A 10,034-nucleotide genomic window follows, 5' to 3' on the forward strand; every position below is an offset into this window, starting at 1 on the left:
TTTAGCACAAGACCGTCCTGATTTTGTAACTGGTTGTGAAAGTACATGCATATTTCTGTAAATACCTCCAGTATAATCTTATATCTGATGGTCTGTTGATGCATGTAAGGGCAGCTAAATGTTTAATCAGCGACATCAGTTTTAATGAGATCTCAGCACTAGTTAACATCAACACTGAACTTCCAGACAATATTTCTTAGAAACACAAGAATGCTGCTTAGATCTACTAAGGTTCAGGGATATTTTTTACATACCAGAGCTGAATGTTTTGAGATTAAATTAACTGCCAGACATATGTTTGGAATTCAAATTCAAATTAAAAAAAAAAAAAAAAAAAAATGCTATGACGTACATTGTGAGGAAATACTTAGGATTCTGCACTATTTATAAGTCACTAATCAAATGTAAGCAAATTTGTGACATTTAGTATGTTAACTCTTTTGTTCAAAAGGTCAGATTTCCTTGCATCCACTGAAGCACACAAGATGCTCTTTGAAACATTCCTAAATCGTTCTGGGATATCATCAGGTTTTGCACAAACTTGTGGGGTCCATGACAGCTTAAGTGCTGTCATTAAAGCAAAAGAGGGACGAGCCAAATTCTGAAATTCATGTTAATTTAATTCAACTCTTTACTCAAATTGTTATGCTTAAATATAATTAGTAATGAAAATAAACTGTATTTGATCTATGCATTTTTACAAGTGGACTCACTCTTTTGAACCCCACTGTACATTAATAGATGTTCATAAACTGACACACTAATATTAGCACATAGCATAGTCCTCACCATGACCCTGTTTAGTAACCCAGTGCCCACATGATGACATAACTCACTAAAATGGATCCCTGTTGGCAGTGAGTCCATACAGGAGAGACAGAGATGGAACGATTGGCTCCTTTTCTCTTCTCCATGCACAAATGGATCAGAGGCTGTACGTGATACATGTCATTGGCCTCAAATACCACCAGCAGCAGATATACATCGGCGTCTGCATATCTGTAATGTGATGTTAAGCACTGTAATACATTCAATATCAGTTAACCTCTCTCACTTCCTCTCTGTGTGTGTGTGTGTGTGTGTGTGTGTGTGTGTGTGTGTGTGTGTGTGTGTGTGGGCTGGTTTGGGTGGTTTACGAGGACATTTTTTTAGGTTACAAACTGGTAATTACAAGGGTATTATGCTATAAATGTGGTTTATGAGGATATTTCTAGTGTCCCCATCATTCAAATCGCTTAAAAAACATTGATATAACAATGTTTTTTTGAAAATGTAAAAATGCAGAACATTTTTTGTGAGGGTTAGGTTAGGGTTAAGGGATAGAATCTATAGTTTGTACAGTATAAAATCATTATGTCTGTGGAAAGTCCTCATAAGGATAGCCGCACCAACGTGTGTGTGTGTGTGTGTGTGTGTGTGTGTGTGTGTGTGTGTGTGTGTGTGTGTGTGTGTGTGTGTGTTTGTCTAACAGTCTCCCCCTTTTTCTTGCTTTTCTACAAAAGTTTAATCATTCTTGGATCATTCCATACATCACCATTCAAAGGTTGGACATACTTGACTGAATTTATGTTTCTTGTCATTATAAAACCTTTTGATCTATAGGCTTATGCTTTTATGCTTGAATTAGTTTTAGACCAGTTAGTTTTGAAGACAAATATAAATTGTGCAATATCTATACAAAACTAAGACTTGTTTGTATCAAGATGTAATCTATGCAAAGGGTGTTTCCTCTGAATAAGTCATATTTGTCATAACATAATTCTTCCATAAAACTTTTACTATTACTCTAAAATGTAGAAAGAATAGTAATAAAGAATAAATCATTCTTTTCTTAGATTTTCTTAGGAGAAATAAAAACAGACAATCATTAACATACATTGAGAGTACAGAGAGCTCAAATGAATGTGGACAGCACATAGTTTATTTAATTTTGTCTTGAAAGAATTGAATATGTAATATTTGAGTTCATATTGAAATCTCCGACGTTTGATTGCAGACTTTGAGACATGTTTTGCTGACACTGTTTGAGACACAGACTCGATAAGAGACATGTGAGATTACTGGATTGTGAGGGTTCCTGTAGCTCAATTGGTAGAGCATGGTGCTAGCAACGCCAAGATCAGTTTAATTCCCAGGGAGCACTCACACTAATCAAATATATACCCTGAATACACTGTAAGTCACTTTCAATAAAAGCATCTGCCAAATGTGCAGATATACTGGGCTTTTCTCTCTCTCGCTCTCTCTCTCTCTCTCTCTCTCTCTCTCTCTCTCTCTCTCATTAGAATGAAAAAGAAAAAAAGAAAAACCCTGTGAAAGGGGAGGCAAAAGTCTCTATGTGCTCTCATAGCTGTCTTGGAGAAACAATTAACATATTAAAGAGATCTCATTTGCCACATTTCTTTCCCATGAGAGCTCTTATAAACTGAAGATAAACAAGGTATTGTAGTGGAGTAGACTAGAAAAAAGTGGTGCCAAATCTCCTTTCATAATGGGAAAAATGTGTGCACATTCAGACACAGCCCAGCAGAGGGCGCTTACAGAGATGACAGTTATTATCATCTATCACTTTTGCAAGTCAAGAGATCCCATACAAGGCTGTTGTCTGCTATCTCATTGGTCGTTTTTAGCGTTGCACTAAACACTTTCAGGCCCACAGACAAGACATGATCACCCAGCATAAGCATATTTGTGGGTATGTGAAAGTGACAAACTAATTCCTGCAGGAATCTGGTGTTGCACAGTATGCTGAGATTTGCAGAGGTTGTTTGATCATAACTGAATTTTGAGCTGCTGTGTCCTTTCTTTACAAGGCTGAGTTAGTTTGTAGGTGTTATTTGGATTTTTAAAAACCAAACAACTCTTCTCTGGTCTTGACAGACAACACAAGCTTGCTGTCCATTAGGAGGTGGGTGGTGTTTTCGTAGTAACACCTGGAGGCTCAAATAATGTTTACTAAAAGGAATAATGAGGCTTTTCCAGTAACCAGCTACTTTTTCCAACGAGTAGTGGTGTAAATTTGCACCACTACAAACCGAGGCCTGGATTTTACATAGATACCGGCCCAAAAGTTGTTGAGCGGCTGTTGGGGGGGGAGGGGTGGGGGGGGTCCTTTTCTGCATATCGCGGCCCCCTTCGGCATATCGCAGCGCCGTTTTGCGGCCTTCTTCAGCCACTCACGGCCCATTCGGCATAATGCGGCGGCCCGTTTCAGCTTTTCACCGCCCGTTCTGCTCCGGTCAACCCTGTTTCACGGCTGGCCCACCGGGAAAAGTCCCCGTTGTGCCTATGGCCAGTCCCCTGCCGATAAGATGGTGAGAAAGGGCAATAATCGATTAATGGGTTGACAGTTTTTACAGTCGATTTATAGAATGTCAAAGATTTTTTTTTATTCTTTCCTTACTAGGACGGGCAAAGACAAAGTGTGCAAAATGACTAAAATCTCAGATGCATTTTTTTGTAGAAGTAAAATCCCAATAATTACCAGAATTTTTTTTTTTTTTTTTATCATTTCTTGGTGAATGATTTGGTGCATCGGATGGAACTTTTAAATATAAACAATCTTGAAACTCATCGGGGACTCTTATTTTGAAATGAACAAAAGATGATTGCTGGATAAGATTTGAAAAGCAACTGTTGGCACCGATTAATCGGTAAAACTGATATATTTGTCTACCTAGTATTTAGTAGCCTATTACTTTATTTATGTTAAATTTCATTTAAGTTGTATTTAGTATTTATATTGTATTTTTGTTTATTTTAATGTTGTAACCTTAAAGGTGCTGTAAGCAATTTTAGCATTCTGAAGCTTTCACGTGACTGAGACGTTGAATTAGCCACGCCCCCTCATTCCAAAACCCCGCCCTTCAAAGATAATTTTGAGACCAAAACCAAGCAAAAAAGCAGCATTGTTTGTTCCTGTGACTGTCAAATTCAACAGTGGCAATAACGCCATCAACTGAAAAACATTATGAATCATAACCTCAATGATCCGCTTCAAATGTGAATGAGCAAAATGATTGACAGGTGAAAAGCAACAAGCGTTACATTTTTGTTTGCTGTTTACAAAGTCTACAGCGGTCACAGAGACCGGTGAGTTATCTCAGGCCTTGTCCACACTAATACGTTTTCGTTTGAAAATGCATATTTTTCTCTCCGTTTTGGCCTTCCATCCACAGGGTACGTTTACACGACAACGATGTACTAAAAATGGAAAAGTTTTTCCTTTGCGTTTTTGAAAAGTTTCGTGTACAGACGACAACATTGTTAAAACAATCCCCGTTCACATGGATCCGCGAAAACGACTAAAAATGCTGTATTATGCATGCCAGGCCAGTAGTTGGCGATGTCACTTTGTAAAGAACACTACGCGCCTGCGCACATAAGCAGTGAATACAAACAATGAAGATGGCGAAAGCATCAAGCAATTTTCTCTGGACGGACTATGATGTTGCTTTATTACTACAATTACTTTGCTGGAGAAGCGTCAATAAACTCAAAATCTTGAGCAGCACAAACACAGTCCTGTAGTCCACCATTGTAGTTTTTAATGTCTCGCGTGTTGTTTTGAAGTACTCGCGCGCATGCCTATAGACTGAACTCTTATTCAATAAACTCTACTCGTTTTTACCATCACTTCATCTCCTGCCTTCTTCTGTATTCCCCCTGCTGACGCTTGGGCCGGTAGGAGAGTAAGTTAACATAAGCTGTTGATGTTGACTGGTTTTGGATATCAGACGGAACTCTGATATATGGATATCTTCTGACGGAGAGAGAGGTCTTGTGTACACTGGATCTAACCTCATGTTTTCATATTCTAAACATATCATTGAATACTGTACATGACATCACATCTCTGTCTATAGGCTATATACATAAGCGGTGGGTGAATGAATTGCAGGGTAAAAGTACATCAAATAAAATTAATAAAATAAATAACATTTAAAATACAAATACATTTTTCCCATCTGAATCCATACATTAATTTCAAGATTTTCAAATTGCAGGTTCTGCCTACTGTACAATGTTCACACTCCATACAAAACACTCCAAATGAATAAATCGTTGATTATTGTTATTTGCACAGACACCAGTATTCATATTGATAATTATACTCTCAAATTGATGCCTATCAATCCATCATTCTTTATATAACACGTAATACGCATGCGCATGACGTCATTGTTTTCACAAATTTGTTTTTGTATGTTTACACGGAGACAATAACGGCATCGTTTTCAAAAACTTGCACTCTGAAACCCAAAAAGTTTGCGTTTTTAGTTGAAAACATTATAGTGTAAACGGCCCCTAAGACGCCGTTTTTGTCCGCGAAAACTGCGCTTTTTGAAAACGCATTCCAAAGTGGATACATTTGAAAATGCCGTTTTCACATTGTAGTGTGGACTGTGAAAACGGATGCTTTCGAAAACGATGAAGCATTTTTAGTCATGTGACACAGTCATGTGACCCATTCAGTCCAAACAAGATGGTGGACGACGTTGTATCGCAGTTGTTTTGGCTACTCCCTAGTTTGATTGCGTTGTTAAAGATTAATGTCAGTTTGTACATACTTCAGCTTACATTTCTTCAAAGGAGACGGGATGTTAACTCACAGTTGTTGTTCAGCGGCGGAACACGAGGACAGTTGCTTTTCAGACCGTACATTGCTGCGACGTTTCAAAGAGGCCGAAAGTAAATAAACACCTGATGGAAATGACGCATGAAGCGTCTTACGTTTTACTCATGCGCAGTACAGGGACGTTAGCATTTTCAGACGTTTCAGTGTGGATGAGCAACTTTTGGAAAATGCTTGAAAACGCTAGTGTGGACGGAGAACGTTTTGAAACGAAAACGCCATTTTCAAATGTATCCGGATTAATGTAGACGTAGCCTCAGGACACGTATTTCGTTAATATCTTTAAGGGATTAGGAATTTCTTTTGTATAATTTCCATTAAAAACAAATCGCTGACAGCACCTTTAAGTGAGATCTTTATTGTTTTTGTACAAGATATAGCCTGTTCTGATTGTACCAGATACTGATCTTTATTATAATTAATTTAAAATTAAATTAAATACTAATTATTAATATCAAACAATATATCAATATAATAGTTATTTTATTAAACAATATTTTATTCATTGAACATCTTCAATGTTTTGATTGTGAATTTTCCTTATTAGCTTGTAAGCTAACTACTTTTTTTAAAAGAGTAGTTTGACTGTAGTTTAGCAACTTTAGGTTGTGAGTGGTTGTAGCTTGGGAAGCTAGTTTCAAAGTAGCCCAACACTGCTCCTAAAAAAAGTAACTAATTAAGCTACATCATTATATTTTATTAGGGTGACCAGATGAACATAATGAAAAATTGGTAAAGATCAGCAGGGGCACCTGCAGGATTTAATCTGAGGGTATGCACAGAAATCTGCCTAATAAACCTTATATCTAGGGGGGTCCGGGGGCATACTCCCCCAGGTGATTTTTTTTTTGTTTTGTTGTTGTTGCAAAAAACAACACCAAAGTATTCAATTCTGGTGACTTTGAGATAAGCATTTGTTTTATTTTCTCGAGTATGAGTAGAATTCATGTAACTATTGGCTAAAGCATTTCTTCCAGTAACCATTAAGATAGACATATTTTTGCGCTAAAAAAGCAAAATGCACCACAACGAATAGATTGTGTTTCGAGATTGAGTTCTTTTTAACGTGACAGCGTCTAAAAATGTAGCGCTCCCGTGAGAGATGCTAAAAACACAGTGAAACGTGATGCAGTTGTCAAAAGACTTCCATTTAGCGAATGTTTACAAGGAAAACGTCTGAAAAACAGCGCGAGCGTACGCAAAAACACGTTCAGTTTGAATAGCCCCTTGTTCACATGCCACGGCACTAGTTGAAGTTTCTCAAATTTGCCTCTCAAAAAGACAGACTTTTGTTTCAGTTGATTGTAGGTAAGTTTCCATTGTATTCAGCGCTGTTTGTTCTCTGTATTCGTAAATATCCCGATGCTGTTTTACTGTGTGAGAAACCGCTCCAAATGATTCAGTGAGAGAGCGTTATGAACGAATTGTACTGAATCACGAATCGATTCAGACCGTTTTGCAAGCCCGTTTGGCCAATTCACTGAAAAGGACTGACTTAAAAGAATTATTCATTTGCAAATTGGGCATTGCTAGCTCTTTTAAGCAGCCAACAGAAATATGGGACACATTTCATGATTGGTGAAATATTCTGAGAGTAAATATTGCTAAGGTCAGTCGGAGCGCTCATGGTACGCACAGTGCTTACGGCCATACAGCTGCAGGTGCCACAAGCTAGAACCGCCACTGATTGCATGTTTCGATGGGGTGGGCAAGAGTTTACACAGCACTGTAGCCAGTTTTTCATGACAGAAAAAAAGATTGATCATAATTGACAATATAAAATTTTTATTTATAGCAATCAAACTTAAAGCTGTTGACTGTTTGTCCCCTTGAGATAGTTTGCATTCAGCAACTATAACCTTGTACAGTATGCATCACGACATGTTGCTTTGGTAAGAACCTACACTATCTGCTAAGTTTATAAATGTAAATGTAATTTCATGGCTATATAACTGTACATGACTGGAAATTGATAGACACACCAGAAAGGATGCATGACAACATCTTTTACTTTGATGAATCATTTGTGTAATCACAAGCATACAGTATCTCTCATTCTCAGTGAAGCAGCCATGTCCTCCTGCTGGAGAGAGGCCTGTTTCCTGCTGCATGCCAGTGGTTAGAGCTCGGCCTACACACCCTCAGATATTTCAGTCTCTCTCTCGCTCTGCCCCTCTCCAGACCCACACAAAAGAGAGAGAGAGAGAGCAAACAAAGAGCGAGAACAGTAAGACACAAAAAGATACAAAGATGAAGAGTCTAATTTTTATCAAACCCAGGGTAGTCTCATAATATAGGCTTTTCCAACATTTTCCTCAACCGATCCTCTGTGATATAAAATATTTACTTCAAGTAAGAGATCAAATAATTATGAATTATGAACAAATGATAAACAATTCTATAAATATTTTTGAAAGAAAGCACCATACAAGTAGCCCATACGACACATGCGCTACATTCAAATTGTTTTGCAGCCATATGATAGCTTTGTGTAAAGAACAGTGCGAAATTTCAGTTATTCGCTGAAATTCTTCACTTTTGTCATTGCTCTCAAATCTCATTCAAAAATATGTATTCAAACTTGACTGGAGTCTAAGAGAAAAAATTAATGTCCATTCTCATTGCATTTTCATTTTAACCCTGAAAAATGTTAGCCTTTAGTAAAGTATTGAAATCCTCCAAATAGAGTTAAATACGACACAAGAGTGACATGTTGGTGGTACAGGATAAAAGCCACTATGTTGACATTTACTTGTGACTATGCGTAATCAAACCACATTAATAAAAAAATAATTAAAAATAATTAAAAAAAAAACATTATAAAGATTTGTCATAATAAAAGCAATGTTCTGAAATAGCCATATGGATTTACACATGCTCAGTAAAACATCTCTTTTCTTTTAAATGGACACAGAATGAGGGATCAGACGAAATTAGTTCAACACACACATCAAACAGCTGCAGATGACACTCGGCGCCATGCAGAATGTGGCTTTCTGATAATGTAACAGTTGCAAAACTGTGATAAAATGTAATGAAAATTCCTGAGTGAGCTACAGCATGAGCCAGAGGAGACTCAGACTGACCGTTTGGGGCTTTTGTGTGTAGATCAGGAGATAAAACGGTAAGACAATGCAGACAGTACGTCACAGGCTTCTGCCTGTTGAGTCATGAAACAGCAGTCTGTCAAAAATAACATGATACCATTTCTTCATTCTAGATGAAGCCAATGTGATCATACACAAAATGCCATATATAAATTTTTTTTTTTTTAAATCTCTCAAGGCTGTAAACATGTCTGAGGTGCCTAAAATGTGATTTTTCTGGAAAAAATCACAGTAAAATCATCACATTGCTATGGTATAACACCAATGGTCTTCACTCAAAAAAAAAAAAAATATATTTTAGCATAGTAAGATTGACATTTTAATTTATTTACAAAATTCCATCAAATTTAATTGTGTAATGCTTAACAAAATTCAATAAAACTTTTAATTTCATTTGATGAAAGATTACTCAATTGAATACTTACTGTTATGAAATTGAAATGTGTTAATCTTAAAATTATTTATATATTGCATTTCTCTATGAAATGAAAAAGAGACATTAATTTATATAGCACAGTATGTTTAATGTATGCTTGACGAAAATGTTCTGAAGGAAATGCCATTCTGAAATCTGTTGTATTATACTCACAGAGAGCATTTGGATCATTTGGATGTGTTTATTTATGGAAGAAGAACTTTTGCATGCTAGTTGTGGTCAGATGTGTGAGAGGGGAGTAATGATGTCAAGATGCTGTTTAAGATTCATCTTTAGATGCAAAACACTGTAAATTCATGTATGGTTGAGCAGAACGATGCTGTGAGAAACATCTGTGCAGATGGTTTTGTTGCTTGTAGACAGAAGAACAGTTTGTAGGAACCGAGAGATACACAGTATGTCAGATTACAGGAATGCAATTCATGCTAGACCATAAACATCTGCTAAACTTTTCTGGATCTTTTTTGGTTCATTACACTTCTTTCAAAAGATAAACACCTATTTGCTCTCCAAGCGGATGTGAATGTAGTTTCTTAAAACTGAGAGCTGTTTGGCAGTTCACAGGTTGGGAAAATAAACTATTGCCACTATGGGATCGAAAGCAGAAACTGCAATAAGACAATTATTCCAAATTCATCATACAAGCATCTGCAAAAATGTGTTTCATTTTTTAAAGGTGAAGTGGATAATTTCTGCGCCACTAAATGGAATTGCAAAAATAATGAAAGGTTTCCCAAACACTTTCCATTCGCAATTGGCAAACAGATATCTCACATACAGTATGACATATTTCCCAGATCAATAATGTTTTTAAAAAAATTAAAATAAAAAACCTTATAAATATATTATCTGTACT

This window comes from Myxocyprinus asiaticus, chromosome 23 (genome assembly GCF_019703515.2).
Source record: "Myxocyprinus asiaticus isolate MX2 ecotype Aquarium Trade chromosome 23, UBuf_Myxa_2, whole genome shotgun sequence".
In the NCBI taxonomy this organism is placed as follows: domain Eukaryota; kingdom Metazoa; phylum Chordata; class Actinopteri; order Cypriniformes; family Catostomidae; genus Myxocyprinus; species Myxocyprinus asiaticus.